We start from the raw sequence: 14,061 nt of genomic DNA, 5'->3' as shown, positions 1-14,061 counted from the left end.
GTGGCGGCCAGGGAGCCCCGGGGAGGACGGCCACGAGGGAATCTCGACTGTGCGTACGGGACTCGACCCGTCACGTTCAACGTCTGGACCCTCCCTCGGCACCTGTAACACCACAAACGACCTCACACGGCCCCAAGGATGGCTCTGTCCACGAAGGCAAGAGGAGGCACGGAACGAGCACACACACACCCCGCCCCCGCCACCCATGGAGAGGCGGACGTTTTCCAAGGCGGACGTCTGTGCGCGGCAGGGCAGCTCGGGTCACGGCACCCGCCGTCTCCGCCAGGCCCACAGGCTTCCACGAAGAAACCTAAAGCCCTGCGACGAGGCATGAGGCGAACCGCGCCAGGAAAATCGGACCGTGCTGGAGGAACGCTTTCTCCTCGGAGACCCCGCGCCTGAGACGGCGGAGGATCCAAGGCCACGGTCGCCCAAGCAATCGATGAGCAGCGGCGGCCGGCCGGCCGGCAGTCACGTGCCGGGCCCCTCTTCAAGGAACCGTGGAGAGAACCGGAGAGCGCCCCCGCTCTGGAACAAGGCCCGCCATCTGCCACAAAGGTCACCGACCACAGTGCACACCCCCGGGCCTTCAAGCCTCCAGCCTTCCCCGGCACGCACCAATCGCCAGCCCCGTCAGAGCCAGGGCACGTTCCCGACAAGCCGCTGCCAGCGCTCGGAACACAACGAGGCAGCACGTCCCACGGAAGCCCACGGCATCACACTGTGACCTGTCCTCTCCGTGCTCTTCTTCCCCCCCAGCTCCCCACGACCAGGCCATCAGCCACCACAGTGTCTTGACCTGAGTGCCAGGCCCACAGCCCGGTCCCCGTTTGGGCACCTTGGCGTGGACTGGGCGAGCCGGAGAACTAGAGGAGCCCCAAGCTGCAGCACCAAAGTCTCACCCCTCCGGCGGCGCCCCAAACCGCGAGGGGTGCTCCAACTGCCTCACCAAGCCAAAAGGCAAGAACAGCTGACGGCCGCCCGCCTGGCCCGGGGCTCTCATCAGAAACCACGCGACCTTCCACTGCTTACTGCTCAGCTCTGAGACGCAGACCCCCGGGGCCTTCGTCCCCAGCGGGAACCAGGCCCACACAGCCACAAGGCCCCGAGCTCACGGGGCCTGTGCCAGCGCCACACTCTCCGACTTCCCAACCTAGGATGCGAGCTGCCAGCCACGGCCCTCAGCCACAGGCCGTTCAACCAAGCACCGCCGACTGACGGACACCCCCCTCACGCGGTGAGAGGAAGGACCCCCAGATGCCACGGCTCCCAAATGCGGACGCCCGGCGTGGTGCCCGTGCCCGTCCCAGTGCGCTCAAGGGGAAGCGGTCCCTCACTCCTGCCATGCCTGGGGAAGACAACGTGCCGGACCTCAGTTTCGATGAGAACGACGGTAGTGAGTTCTCACTCATTTTGTTCAGATTTTCCAAGGAATGCATATGAGGGAGTCATCATCGATCCGAGCACGTTCTGCCAACCTGGACAAACTAACCAGGCAGGCTGGGGGGCTCCGCAGCGGGCGAGCCGATCGCCTCATGGGCGCCAGCGGCCTGGAGAATCCAGAGCCGAGCCCCGCCGGAGCAGGGGCAACAGTCAGTCCGCCCTCAGAGCACGACGCCGCGGGCCCCCGGGCACACGCGCCCAAGAAGCCTCTGAGGCAGGTCTAGCGAAGCCCTCAGGGCGAGAGGCCGAACTTGGGACAAAGCAATGCTGACCGTCCTGGGCCGTCCGAGGGCGTGGTGCGCATCCCGGGCCACACTTCCGCCGCGACTGCCTCGCACCTGCGCTCGTCACGGGACACGAAGGGTCTTCTTCTGTCGGTGGGCGGCAGCGAGCTTTGCACGGCACTTCCACCTGAGGAGTGTAGAGAAAGCACACGCATGCTTCAGAAACGTGCCCAGCTGGTCAGAAGACAGGATCCGTGCCACAGTTCCCCCCGCGGCACCCTTGCATCTGCTTGCCCTGTACCTCTATCCCTTCGGGATGACCGAAGGCGCGTGTGATATCCCGAGTGTAGGCAGATGCGCAGGCCTGTGCACCTGTGTGTGTGTGTGTGTGTGCGTGTGTGTGTGTGTGTGTGTGTGTTTGCGCGCGTGCGTGCCTGCGGGCTTCCGTGTGCGGTGGCCTCAGCACCCGGGAAAGCACGCCGTCCTCACAGATGCCTGACCTCGTGCCCTGCCACCCCACGCGGAAGCCCGGTGACTTCCCAAGGAAGGACGCCAACTCGCACCGCTAGAGGCTGCTGCAATCGGCCCCGGACTCCCTCTCTGAGCGCCACTCCTTCTGAGCAAAGGACACGGACCATCCACCTACACCCTCACGCTGACCGTGGATGTGAGGTCAACGTGGCCAGCGTGTCCCCGCGAGCTGGGCCGGGGGGAACGGCACTTGATGGTAATGCTACCTGGCTACCGCCAGGACAACAGGGCTGACACGAGAGCCGGCACCACTCGCCCACGGGCGGCGCAACAGAAGCAGCCCGTCTGAACCTCCAGGGGCCCGACGCCTTCAGGCCGCACTCCGGTCTGGGCTATCTAAGCCAAGACGCCCTGGGCGGGCCAGCAGGGAACCCCGCTGCAACGGCTGGTCACAGCCACCGAGACCCGGGGCAAGACCCGTCTCAGACCACAGCCAATTCCCACGCAGCGACGCGGCATTTCCACCGCCTGCGGGTTGCGGGGCGCTGGCCTTCGAGGAAACGTTCAACCCCGCGGCTCCCTGCTCCAAAGGGGAAGCCCCCTCACGCCTGCACAGCAAGTCCCCCAAGGTGTAGCCTCCAACACCTCGCGCGCCAGGCGGGCAGGGAGCCTCCCGGACGACAGCCGTCAAGGCATTATGACTTTGCCCAAGTCGACCGCGTCGCACTCGACCTATGACCCCCTCCTTCGGCCCCAGAACACCACAGACGACCTCACAGAGCACAAACGCTGCCTCCTCCTGGAAGACAAGGCAAAGAATGAAACTAGGACACCGCTCCCACACAAGGAGACGTGCTCCTCCTCCACGCTGGACGTGCGTCCGGGGCAGGGCGCCCAGGATCGCAGCACCCTCGGGTCGCTGCCACGCCCGCAGGCTTCCGCACACCGCTCTTAACCACCCCTCGCGCACGCCCCCCCACCCCCCCCGACGCCCCACACCGCCCCCTGGCCCCGCTCCCCGGCACGCCCGGGACCACAGGAGCCCCCCAGGCCAGGAAGAGCGAACCTTCCTGCAGCAACGCCTTCACCTGGCAAGCGCCGGACCCGAGGGGGCGCAGGGTCAAAGAGATTGTCCGCCTCAGCAATCCGGAGCAGACGGGGCCAGTGGCCAGTCGCGGGCCTGTGGGTCTCTTCAAGGCGCTAGGACGACAAACACTGGGGGCCGAACCTCCCGGGGGCGCGACGCCGTCTACCGCACAGGTCATCTACCGCAGCCGAGCCTTCCCTGGCAGGCAACAACCGGCAGCCCCCTTGGGACCCAACGCCACCCCTGGCAAGACCGCGACGGCGGTCGCAACCCAACAAGAGGGTACATCCTGTGCAAGCCCGTGGAACCGCACTACGGCCGCTCCCCTCCGCTCCCTTTCCTTCCTGCCCGCCCTGTCAGCCACCACACTGCCTGGACGTCAGCGCCAGGGCCACCTTTGGCCAGCTGTGTGTGGCCCGGGTGAGCAGGTGACACACAGGAGCTGCCAGCTGCAGCGCTGCGGCCTAGGGCCGCTGCCCCCGCCGCCAAAACCACGGGCCCATCACACCTCCTCACCAAGCCAGAAGGCAACCACAGGCGCTGCGGCTTGCCCGGCCCAAACCGAGGCTCCGAACGGAACCCAGGGAAGACTCGGCTGTTCGGCCTCCAGACACGGACCGCCACCCCACCCGCCACGCCCCCCGGGGCAACGGCTCAGGCCAGAACCGGGCCAGCGCGTACTCAGCGCCAACCACGGGCCGGGCCCATGCCAACGCCACACTCTCCGACTCTAAAGACGCCCATGCGACCCGGGCGCCGCGCCAGCAGAGGCCGGCCATTCAAGCAAGTCCCTCCGAGTCGCAAACGTCCAGCTCATGCGGTCACGCTCCCGGTGCAAACACGGCAGACGCCCACACGCTGAGGCCCTGGGCGGGCTCTGCGCGAGTGTCATCAACCAGAAGCTGTCCCTCACTCCTCTCACCCCCGGAGAAGACCAGGTGCTGGACCTCAGTCTCGGCGAGAACGACGGTAGTGAGTTCTCACTCATTTTGTTCAGATTTCCAAGGAATGCATTTGAGGGAGTCATCATCGATCCGAGCACCTTCGGGGCAGCTGGCGGGGCTCGGCGGGTGAGCCCATCACCTCAGGGTCGGCCAGCGGCCCGGAGAATCCCGAGCCAAGCCCCTGAGCAAGGGCAACTGTCGACCCACCCTCAGAGCGCCAGCTCCGCACGCCCCCGGGGACCCGCGGGCTAGAAGCCTCTCAGCGCGGTCTGGGACTCCCAGGGCCAACGGCACGAACTGGGTGCAGGGGGCTCCTTACCAGCCTCAGCGAGCCACGGGCACGGGGCGCACCCGAAGCCACGCTTCTTGCGGGATTCCCTCGCGTCTCCGCTCCACAAACGACAGGAAGGTCTTCTCTTCTTGGGCGACGGCAAGCTTTGCTCGGAGATCCCACCTGGGAAGTGCAGAGCAATCGCAGGCGCACGCCTCAGCGACCCAGCCAGGCTCTCAGGTAACCAGAGCCAGGCCAAGGGTTCCACCCCGACTCCCCGCCCCGGGGCAAGCCTTGCATCTTCTTGGCCTCTACCTCTTCCCCTCAGGTGTGACAAGAAGGCGTGTGTGACAGCACAAGCGCAGGAAGGCGCGCAGGCGGGCGCGTGTGCGTGTCTTCGGGTGCGCGGGGCCCGAGCCCCTGAAGAAGCACGTCTTCCGCACACATCCCTGGCCTCAGGCCCTGCCGCGAGACCAAGAGCTCGCGCTGGCGGCTTTGACCTCGACTCGCCCGGCGGCTCACCTCTGCCCTTTCGGCCTGCTGAAATAGGCCGCAGGCTCCCTCTCTCACAGCCCCTGCCTCTGAACACCGGAACACGACACTCCAGCAGGTTCACCCTCCGCCCGACCGTGGGCGCCCGCTGTCCCCGCACGCCGTGCCACGCGAACCGCGCCCGACGGAAACGCGCCGACCACTGCTGGACCTGAACCACGTAAAGCGCCTACACCACTCGAAGGCTGGCGCCGCTGGGACACGGGCTAGAGGGCAGAAGCAGCAGCCCCTCCTGATCTCCAGTGGCCACGCCACCGGGGGACCGGGGGCCAGGCGCCTCTTCCTGCTGACTGAGGCTACACCCACGCCCTCAGCGGTGCCAGCGGCAGGGGAAGTGCCAGGAAGAGGTGGTCTGTGGCCACCACGACCCACGCTAAGACCCGACTGAACCTGGAGCCCACTCCCGTCCAGGGACCTGGCGTTACCACAGCGGGCCCGCTTTCTGGACCCCGGCCTTCCAGGACTCCTTCCCACCCACGCGCTGCCTGGCCCACCTCAGGCCTGCGAGGCAAGTCCCCCAAGCAGGACCTCAAACCCTACACACACGTGGCGGCCAGGGAGCCCCGGGGAGGACGGCCACGAGGGAATCTCGACTGTGCGTACGGGACTCGACCCGTCACGTTCAACGTCTGGACCCTCCCTCGGCACCTGTAACACCACAAACGACCTCACACGGCCCCAAGGATGGCTCTGTCCACGAAGGCAAGAGGAGGCACGGAACGAGCACACACACACCCCGCCCCCGCCACCCATGGAGAGGCGGACGTTTTCCAAGGCGGACGTCTGTGCGCGGCAGGGCAGCTCGGGTCACGGCACCCGCCGTCTCCGCCAGGCCCACAGGCTTCCACGAAGAAACCTAAAGCCCTGCGACGAGGCATGAGGCGAACCACGCCAGGAAAATCGGACCGTGCTGGAGGAACGCTTTCTCCTCGGAGACCCCGCGCCTGAGACGGCGGAGGATCCAAGGCCACGGTCGCCCAAGCAATCGATGAGCAGCGGCGGCCGGCCGGCCGGCAGTCACGTGCCGGGCCCCTCTTCAAGGAACCGTGGAGAGAACCGGAGAGCGCCACCGCTCTGGAACAAGGCCCGCCATCTGCCACAAAGGTCACCGACCACAGTGCACACCCCCGGGCCTTCAAGCCCCCAGCCTTCCCCGGCACGCACCAATCGCCAGCCCCGTCAGAGCCAGGGCACGTTCCCGACAAGCCGCTGCCAGCGCTCGGAACACAACGAGGCAGCACGTCCCACGGAAGCCCACGGCATCACACTGTGACCTGTCCTCTCCGTGCTCTTCTTCCCCCCCAGCTCCCCACGACCAGGCCATCAGCCACCACAGTGTCTTGACCTGAGTGCCAGGCCCACAGCCCGGTCCCCGTTTGGGCACCTTGGCGTGGACTGGGCGAGCCGGAGAACTAGAGGAGCCCCAAGCTGCAGCATCAAAGTCTCACCCCTCCGGCGGCGCCCCAAACCGCGAGGGGTGCTCCAACTGCCTCACCAAGCCAAAAGGCAAGAACAGCTGACGGCCGCCCGCCTGGCCCGGGGCTCTCATCAGAAACCACGCGACCTTCCACTGCTTACTGCTCAGCTCTGAGACGCAGACCCCCGGGGCCTTCGTCCCCAGCGGGAACCAGGCCCACGCAGCCACAAGGCCCTGAGCTCACGGGGCCTGTGCCAGCGCCACACTCTCCGACTTCCCAACCTAGGATGCGAGCTGCCAGCCACGGCCCTCAGCCACAGGCCGTTCAACCAAGCACCGCCGACTGACGGACACCCCCCTCACGCGGTGAGAGGAAGGACCCCCAGATGCCACGGCTCCCAAATGCGGACGCCCGGCGTGGTGCCCGTGCCCGTCCCAGTGCGCTCAAGGGGAAGCGGTCCCTCACTCCTGCCATGCCTGGGGAAGACAACGTGCCGGACCTCAGTTTCGATGAGAACGACGGTAGTGAGTTCTCACTCATTTTGTTCAGATTTTCCAAGGAATGCATATGAGGGAGTCATCATCGATCCGAGCACGTTCTGCCAACCTGGACAAACTAACCAGGCAGGCTGGGGGGCTCCGCAGCGGGCGAGCCGATCGCCTCATGGGCGCCAGCGGCCTGGAGAATCCAGAGCCGAGCCCCGCCGGAGCAGGGGCAACAGTCAGTCCGCCCTCAGAGCACGACGCCGCGGGCCCCCGGGCACACGCGCCCAAGAAGCCTCTGAGGCAGGTCTAGCGAAGCCCTCAGGGCGAGAGGCCGAACTTGGGACAAAGCAATGCTGACCGTCCTGGGCCGTCCGAGGGCGTGGTGCGCATCCCGGGCCACACTTCCGCCGCGACTGCCTCGCACCTGCGCTCGTCACGGGACACGAAGGGTCTTCTTCTGTCGGTGGGCGGCAGCGAGCTTTGCACGGCACTTCCACCTGAGGAGTGTAGAGAAAGCACACGCATGCTTCAGAAACGTGCCCAGCTGGTCAGAAGACAGGATCCGTGCCACAGTTCCCCCCGCGGCACCCTTGCATCTGCTTGCCCTGTACCTCTATCCCTTCGGGATGACCGAAGGCGCGTGTGATATCCCGAGTGTAGGCAGATGCGCAGGCCTGTGCACGCGTGTGTGTGTGTGTGTGTGTGTTTGAGCGCGTATGCGTGCGTGCCTGCGGGCTTCCGTGTGCGGTGGCCTCAGCACCCGGGAAAGCACGCCGTCCTCACAGATGCCTGACCTCGTGCCCTGCCACCCCACGCGGAAGCCCGGTGACTTCCCAAGGAAGGACGCCAACTCGCACCGCTAGAGGCTGCTGCAATCGGCCCCGGACTCCCTCTCTGAGCGCCACTCCTTCTGAGCAAAGGACACGGACCATCCACCTACACCCTCACGCTGACCGTGGATGTGAGGTCAACGTGGCCAGCGTGTCCCCGCGAGCTGGGCCGGGGGGAACGGCACTTGATGGTAATGCTACCTGGCTACCGCCAGGACAACAGGGCTGACACGAGAGCCGGCACCACTCGCCCACGGGCGGCGCAACAGAAGCAGCCCGTCTGAACCTCCAGGGGCCCGACGCCTTCAGGCCGCACTCCGGTCTGGGCTATCTAAGCCAAGACGCCCTGGGCGGGCCAGCAGGGAACCCCGCTGCAACGGCTGGTCACAGCCACCGAGACCCGGGGCAAGACCCGTCTCAGACCACAGCCAATTCCCACGCAGCGACGCGGCATTTCCACCGCCTGCGGGTTGCGGGGCGCTGGCCTTCGAGGAAACGTTCAACCCCGCGGCTCCCTGCTCCAAAGGGGAAGCCCCCTCACGCCTGCACAGCAAGTCCCCCAAGGTGTAGCCTCCAACACCTCGCGCGCCAGGCGGGCAGGGAGCCTCCCGGACGACAGCCGTCAAGGCATTATGACTTTGCCCAAGTCGACCGCGTCGCGCTCGACCTATGACCCCCTCCTTCGGCCCCAGAACACCACAGACGACCTCACAGAGCACAAACGCTGCCTCCTCCTGGAAGACAAGGCAAAGAATGAAACTAGGACACCGCTCCCACACAAGGAGACGTGCTCCTCCTCCACGCTGGACGTGCGTCCGGGGCAGGGCGCCCAGGATCGCAGCACCCTCGGGTCGCTGCCACGCCCGCAGGCTTCCGCACACCGCTCTTAACCACCCCTCGCGCACGCCCCCCCACCCCCCCCGACGCCCCACACCGCCCCCTGGCCCCGCTCCCCGGCACGCCCGGGACCACAGGAGCCCCCCGGTCCAGGAAGAGCGAACCTTCCTGCAGCAACGCCTTCACCTGGCAAGCGCCGGACCCGAGGGGGCGCAGGGTCAAAGAGATTGTCCGCCTCAGCAATCCGGAGCAGACGGGGCCGGTGGCCAGTCGCGGGCCTGTGGGTCTCTTCAAGGCGCTAGGACGACAAACACTGGGGGCCGAACCTCCCGGGGGCGCGACGCCGTCTACCGCACAGGTCATCTACCGCAGCCGAGCCTTCCCTGGCAGGCAACAACCGGCAGCCCCCTTGGGACCCAACGCCACCCCTGGCAAGACCGCGACGGCGGTCGCAACCCAACAAGAGGGTACATCCTGTGCAAGCCCGTGGAACCGCACTACGGCCGCTCCCCTCCGCTCCCTTTCCTTCCTGCCCGCCCTGTCAGCCACCACACTGCCTGGACGTCAGCGCCAGGGCCACCTTTGGCCAGCTGTGTGTGGCCCGGGTGAGCAGGTGACACACAGGAGCTGCCAGCTGCAGCGCTGCGGCCTAGGGCCGCTGCCCCCGCCGCCAAAACCACGGGCCCATCACACCTCCTCACCAAGCCAGAAGGCAACCACAGGCGCTGCGGCTTGCCCGGCCCAAACCGAGGCTCCGAACGGAACCCAGGGAAGACTCGGCTGTTCGGCCTCCAGACACGGACCGCCACCCCACCCGCCACGCCCCCCGGGGCAACGGCTCAGGCCAGAACCGGGCCAGCGCGTACTCAGCGCCAACCACGGGCCGGGCCCATGCCAACGCCACACTCTCCGACTCTAAAGACGCCCATGCGACCCGGGCGCCGCGCCAGCAGAGGCCGGCCATTCAAGCAAGTCCCTCCGAGTCGCAAACGTCCAGCTCATGCGGTCACGCTCCCGGTGCAAACACGGCAGACGCCCACACGCTGAGGCCCTGGGCGGGCTCTGCGCGAGTGTCATCAACCAGAAGCTGTCCCTCACTCCTCTCACCCCCGGAGAAGACCAGGTGCTGGACCTCAGGCTCGGCGAGAACGACGGTAGTGAGTTCTCACTCATTTTGTTCAGATTTCCAAGGAATGCATTTGAGGGAGTCATCATCGATCCGAGCACCTTCGGGGCAGCTGGCGGGGCTCGGCGGGTGAGCCCATCACCTCAGGGTCGGCCAGCGGCCCGGAGAATCCCGAGCCAAGCCCCTGAGCAAGGGCAACTGTCGACCCACCCTCAGAGCGCCAGCTCCGCACGCCCCCGGGGACCCGCGGGCTAGAAGCCTCTCAGCGCGGTCTGGGACTCCCAGGGCCAACGGCACGAACTGGGTGCAGGGGGATCCTTACCAGCCTCAGCGAGCCACGGGCACGGGGCGCACCCGAAGCCACGCTTCTTGCGGGATTCCCTCGCGTCTCCGCTCCACAAACGACAGGAAGGTCTTCTCTTCTTGGGCGACGGCAAGCTTTGCTCGGAGATCCCACCTGGGAAGTGCAGAGCAATCGCACGCGCACGCCTCAGCGACCCAGCCAGGCTCTCAGGTAACCAGAGCCAGGCCAAGGGTTCCACCCCGACTCCCCGCCCCGGGGCAAGCCTTGCATCTTCTTGGCCTCTACCTCTTCCCCTCAGGTGTGACAAGAAGGCGTGTGTGACAGCACAAGCGCAGGAAGGCGCGCAGGCGGGCGCGTGTGCGTGTCTTCGGGTGCGCGGGGCCCGAGCCCCTGAAGAAGCACGTCTTCCGCACACATCCCTGGCCTCAGGCCCTGCCGCGAGACCAAGAGCTCGCGCTGGCGGCTTTCACCTCGACTCGCCCGGCGGCTCACCTCTGCCCTTTCGGCCTGCTGAAATAGGCCGCAGGCTCCCTCTCTCACAGCCCCTGCCTCTGAACACCGGAACACGACACTCCAGCAGGTTCACCCTCCGCCCGACCGTGGGCGCCCGCTGTCCCCGCACGCCGTGCCACGCGAACCGCGCCCGACGGAAACGCGCCGACCACTGCTGGACCTGAACCACGTAAAGCGCCTACACCACTCGAAGGCTGGCGCCGCTGGGACACGGGCTAGAGGGCAGAAGCAGCAGCCCCTCCTGATCTCCAGTGGCCACGCCACCGGGGGACCGGGGGCCAGGCGCCTCTTCCTGCTGACTGAGGCTACACCCACGCCCTCAGCGGTGCCAGCGGCAGGGGAAGTGCCAGGAAGAGGTGGTCTGTGGCCACCACGACCCACGCTAAGACCCGACTGAACCTGGAGCCCACTCCCGTCCAGGGACCTGGCGTTACCACAGCGGGCCCGCTTTCTGGACCCCGGCCTTCCAGGACTCCTTCCCACCCACGCGCTGCCTGGCCCACCTCAGGCCTGCGAGGCAAGTCCCCCAAGCAGGACCTCAAACCCTACACACACGTGGCGGCCAGGGAGCCCCGGGGAGGACGGCCACGAGGGAATCTCGACTGTGCGTACGGGACTCGACCCGTCACGTTCAACGTCTGGACCCTCCCTCGGCACCTGTAACACCACAAACGACCTCACACGGCCCCAAGGATGGCTCTGTCCACGAAGGCAAGAGGAGGCACGGAACGAGCACACACACACCCCGCCCCCGCCACCCATGGAGAGGCGGACGTTTTCCAAGGCGGACGTCTGTGCGCGGCAGGGCAGCTCGGGTCACGGCACCCGCCGTCTCCGCCAGGCCCACAGGCTTCCACGAAGAAACCTAAAGCCCTGCGACGAGGCATGAGGCGAACCGCGCCAGGAAAATCGGACCGTGCTGGAGGAACGCTTTCTCCTCGGAGACCCCGCGCCTGAGACGGCGGAGGATCCAAGGCCACGGTCGCCCAAGCAATCGATGAGCAGCGGCGGCCGGCCGGCCGGCAGTCACGTGCCGGGCCCCTCTTCAAGGAACCGTGGAGAGAACCGGAGAGCGCCACCGCTCTGGAACAAGGCCCGCCATCTGCCACAAAGGTCACCGACCACAGTGCACACCCCCGGGCCTTCAAGCCCCCAGCCTTCCCCGGCACGCACCAATCGCCAGCCCCGTCAGAGCCAGGGCACGTTCCCGACAAGCCGCTGCCAGCGCTCGGAACACAACGAGGCAGCACGTCCCACGGAAGCCCACGGCATCACACTGTGACCTGTCCTCTCCGTGCTCTTCTTCCCCCCCAGCTCCCCACGACCAGGCCATCAGCCACCACAGTGTCTTGACCTGAGTGCCAGGCCCACAGCCCGGTCCCCGTTTGGGCACCTTGGCGTGGACTGGGCGAGCCGGAGAACTAGAGGAGCCCCAAGCTGCAGCACCAAAGTCTCACCCCTCCGGCGGCGCCCCAAACCGCGAGGGGTGCTCCAACTGCCTCACCAAGCCAAAAGGCAAGAACAGCTGACGGCCGCCCGCCTGGCCCGGGGCTCTCATCAGAAACCACGCGACCTTCCACTGCTTACTGCTCAGCTCTGAGACGCAGACCCCCGGGGCCTTCGTCCCCAGCGGGAACCAGGCCCACACAGCCACAAGGCCCCGAGCTCACGGGGCCTGTGCCAGCGCCACACTCTCCGACTTCCCAACCTAGGATGCGAGCTGCCAGCCACGGCCCTCAGCCACAGGCCGTTCAACCAAGCACCGCCGACTGACGGACACCCCCCTCACGCGGTGAGAGGAAGGACCCCCAGATGCCACGGCTCCCAAATGCGGACGCCCGGCGTGGTGCCCGTGCCCGTCCCAGTGCGCTCAAGGGGAAGCGGTCCCTCACTCCTGCCATGCCTGGGGAAGACAACGTGCCGGACCTCAGTTTCGATGAGAACGACGGTAGTGAGTTCTCACTCATTTTGTTCAGATTTTCCAAGGAATGCATATGAGGGAGTCATCATCGATCCGAGCACGTTCTGCCAACCTGGACAAACTAACCAGGCAGGCTGGGGGGCTCCGCAGCGGGCGAGCCGATCGCCTCATGGGCGCCAGCGGCCTGGAGAATCCAGAGCCGAGCCCCGCCGGAGCAGGGGCAACAGTCAGTCCGCCCTCAGAGCACGACGCCGCGGGCCCCCGGGCACACGCGCCCAAGAAGCCTCTGAGGCAGGTCTAGCGAAGCCCTCAGGGCGAGAGGCCGAACTTGGGACAAAGCAATGCTGACCGTCCTGGGCCGTCCGAGGGCGTGGTGCGCATCCCGGGCCACACTTCCGCCGCGACTGCCTCGCACCTGCGCTCGTCACGGGACACGAAGGGTCTTCTTCTGTCGGTGGGCGGCAGCGAGCTTTGCACGGCACTTCCACCTGAGGAGTGTAGAGAAAGCACACGCATGCTTCAGAAACGTGCCCAGCTGGTCAGAAGACAGGATCCGTGCCACAGTTCCCCCCGCGGCACCCTTGCATCTGCTTGCCCTGTACCTCTATCCCTTCGGGATGACCGAAGGCGCGTGTGATATCCCGAGTGTAGGCAGATGCGCAGGCCTGTGCACGTGTGTGTGTGTGTGTGTGTGTGTGTGTGTGTGTGTGTTCGCGCGCGCGCGCGTGCGTGCCTGCGGGCTTCCGTGTGCGGTGGCCTCAGCACCCGGGAAAGCACGCCGTCCTCACAGATGCCTGACCTCGTGCCCTGCCACCCCACGCGGAAGCCCGGTGACTTCCCAAGGAAGGACGCCAACTCGCACCGCTAGAGGCTGCTGCAATCGGCCCCGGACTCCCTCTCTGAGCGCCACTCCTTCTGAGCAAAGGACACGGACCATCCACCTACACCCTCACGCTGACCGTGGATGTGAGGTCAACGTGGCCAGCGTGTCCCCGCGAGCTGGGCCGGGGGGAACGGCACTTGATGGTAATGCTACCTGGCTACCGCCAGGACAACAGGGCTGACACGAGAGCCGGCACCACTCGCCCACGGGCGGCGCAACAGAAGCAGCCCGTCTGAACCTCCAGGGGCCCGACGCCTTCAGGCCGCACTCCGGTCTGGGCTATCTAAGCCAAGACGCCCTGGGCGGGCCAGCAGGGAACCCCGCTGCAACGGCTGGTCACAGCCACCGAGACCCGGGGCAAGACCCGTCTCAGACCACAGCCAATTCCCACGCAGCGACGCGGCATTTCCACCGCCTGCGGGTTGCGGGGCGCTGGCCTTCGAGGAAACGTTCAACCCCGCGGCTCCCTGCTCCAAAGGGGAAGCCCCCTCACGCCTGCACAGCAAGTCCCCCAAGGTGTAGCCTCCAACACCTCGCGCGCCAGGCGGGCAGGGAGCCTCCCGGACGACAGCCGTCAAGGCATTATGACTTTGCCCAAGTCGACCGCGTCGCGCTCGACCTATGACCCCCTCCTTCGGCCCCAGAACACCACAGACGACCTCACAGAGCACAAACGCTGCCTCCTCCTGGAAGACAAGGCAAAGAATGAAACTAGGACACCGCTCCCACACAAGGAGACGTGCTCCTCCTCC

General features: G+C 66.7%; 5 non-coding genes across 5 annotated transcripts; all 5 read right to left on the bottom strand.

The window, feature by feature from the left end:
• Positions 1-1,367: 1,367 nt before the first annotated feature.
• LOC138919403 (small nucleolar RNA SNORD116) lies at positions 1,368-1,461 on the bottom strand. Its single transcript, XR_011429559.1, has one exon. It is a non-coding gene; the product is annotated as a small nucleolar RNA SNORD116 (small nucleolar RNA).
• A 2,707-nt stretch (positions 1,462-4,168) lies between these two features.
• LOC138919425 (small nucleolar RNA SNORD116) lies at positions 4,169-4,261 on the bottom strand. Its single transcript, XR_011429585.1, has one exon. It is a non-coding gene; the product is annotated as a small nucleolar RNA SNORD116 (small nucleolar RNA).
• Positions 4,262-6,905: 2,644 nt separating this feature from the next.
• Positions 6,906-6,999, bottom strand: LOC138919402 (small nucleolar RNA SNORD116). The gene has a single exon (XR_011429558.1). It is a non-coding gene; the product is annotated as a small nucleolar RNA SNORD116 (small nucleolar RNA).
• A 2,691-nt stretch (positions 7,000-9,690) lies between these two features.
• Positions 9,691-9,783, bottom strand: LOC138919444 (small nucleolar RNA SNORD116). The gene has a single exon (XR_011429613.1). It is a non-coding gene; the product is annotated as a small nucleolar RNA SNORD116 (small nucleolar RNA).
• Positions 9,784-12,427: 2,644 nt separating this feature from the next.
• On the bottom strand, positions 12,428-12,521 carry LOC138919397 (small nucleolar RNA SNORD116). The gene has a single exon (XR_011429553.1). It is a non-coding gene; the product is annotated as a small nucleolar RNA SNORD116 (small nucleolar RNA).
• Between the last annotated feature and the right edge of the window lie 1,540 nt (positions 12,522-14,061).

Source organism: Equus caballus, chromosome 1 (assembly GCF_041296265.1).
Source record: "Equus caballus isolate H_3958 breed thoroughbred chromosome 1, TB-T2T, whole genome shotgun sequence".
In the NCBI taxonomy this organism is placed as follows: domain Eukaryota; kingdom Metazoa; phylum Chordata; class Mammalia; order Perissodactyla; family Equidae; genus Equus; species Equus caballus.
This window is presented reverse-complemented; position numbering and strand designations above follow the sequence as displayed.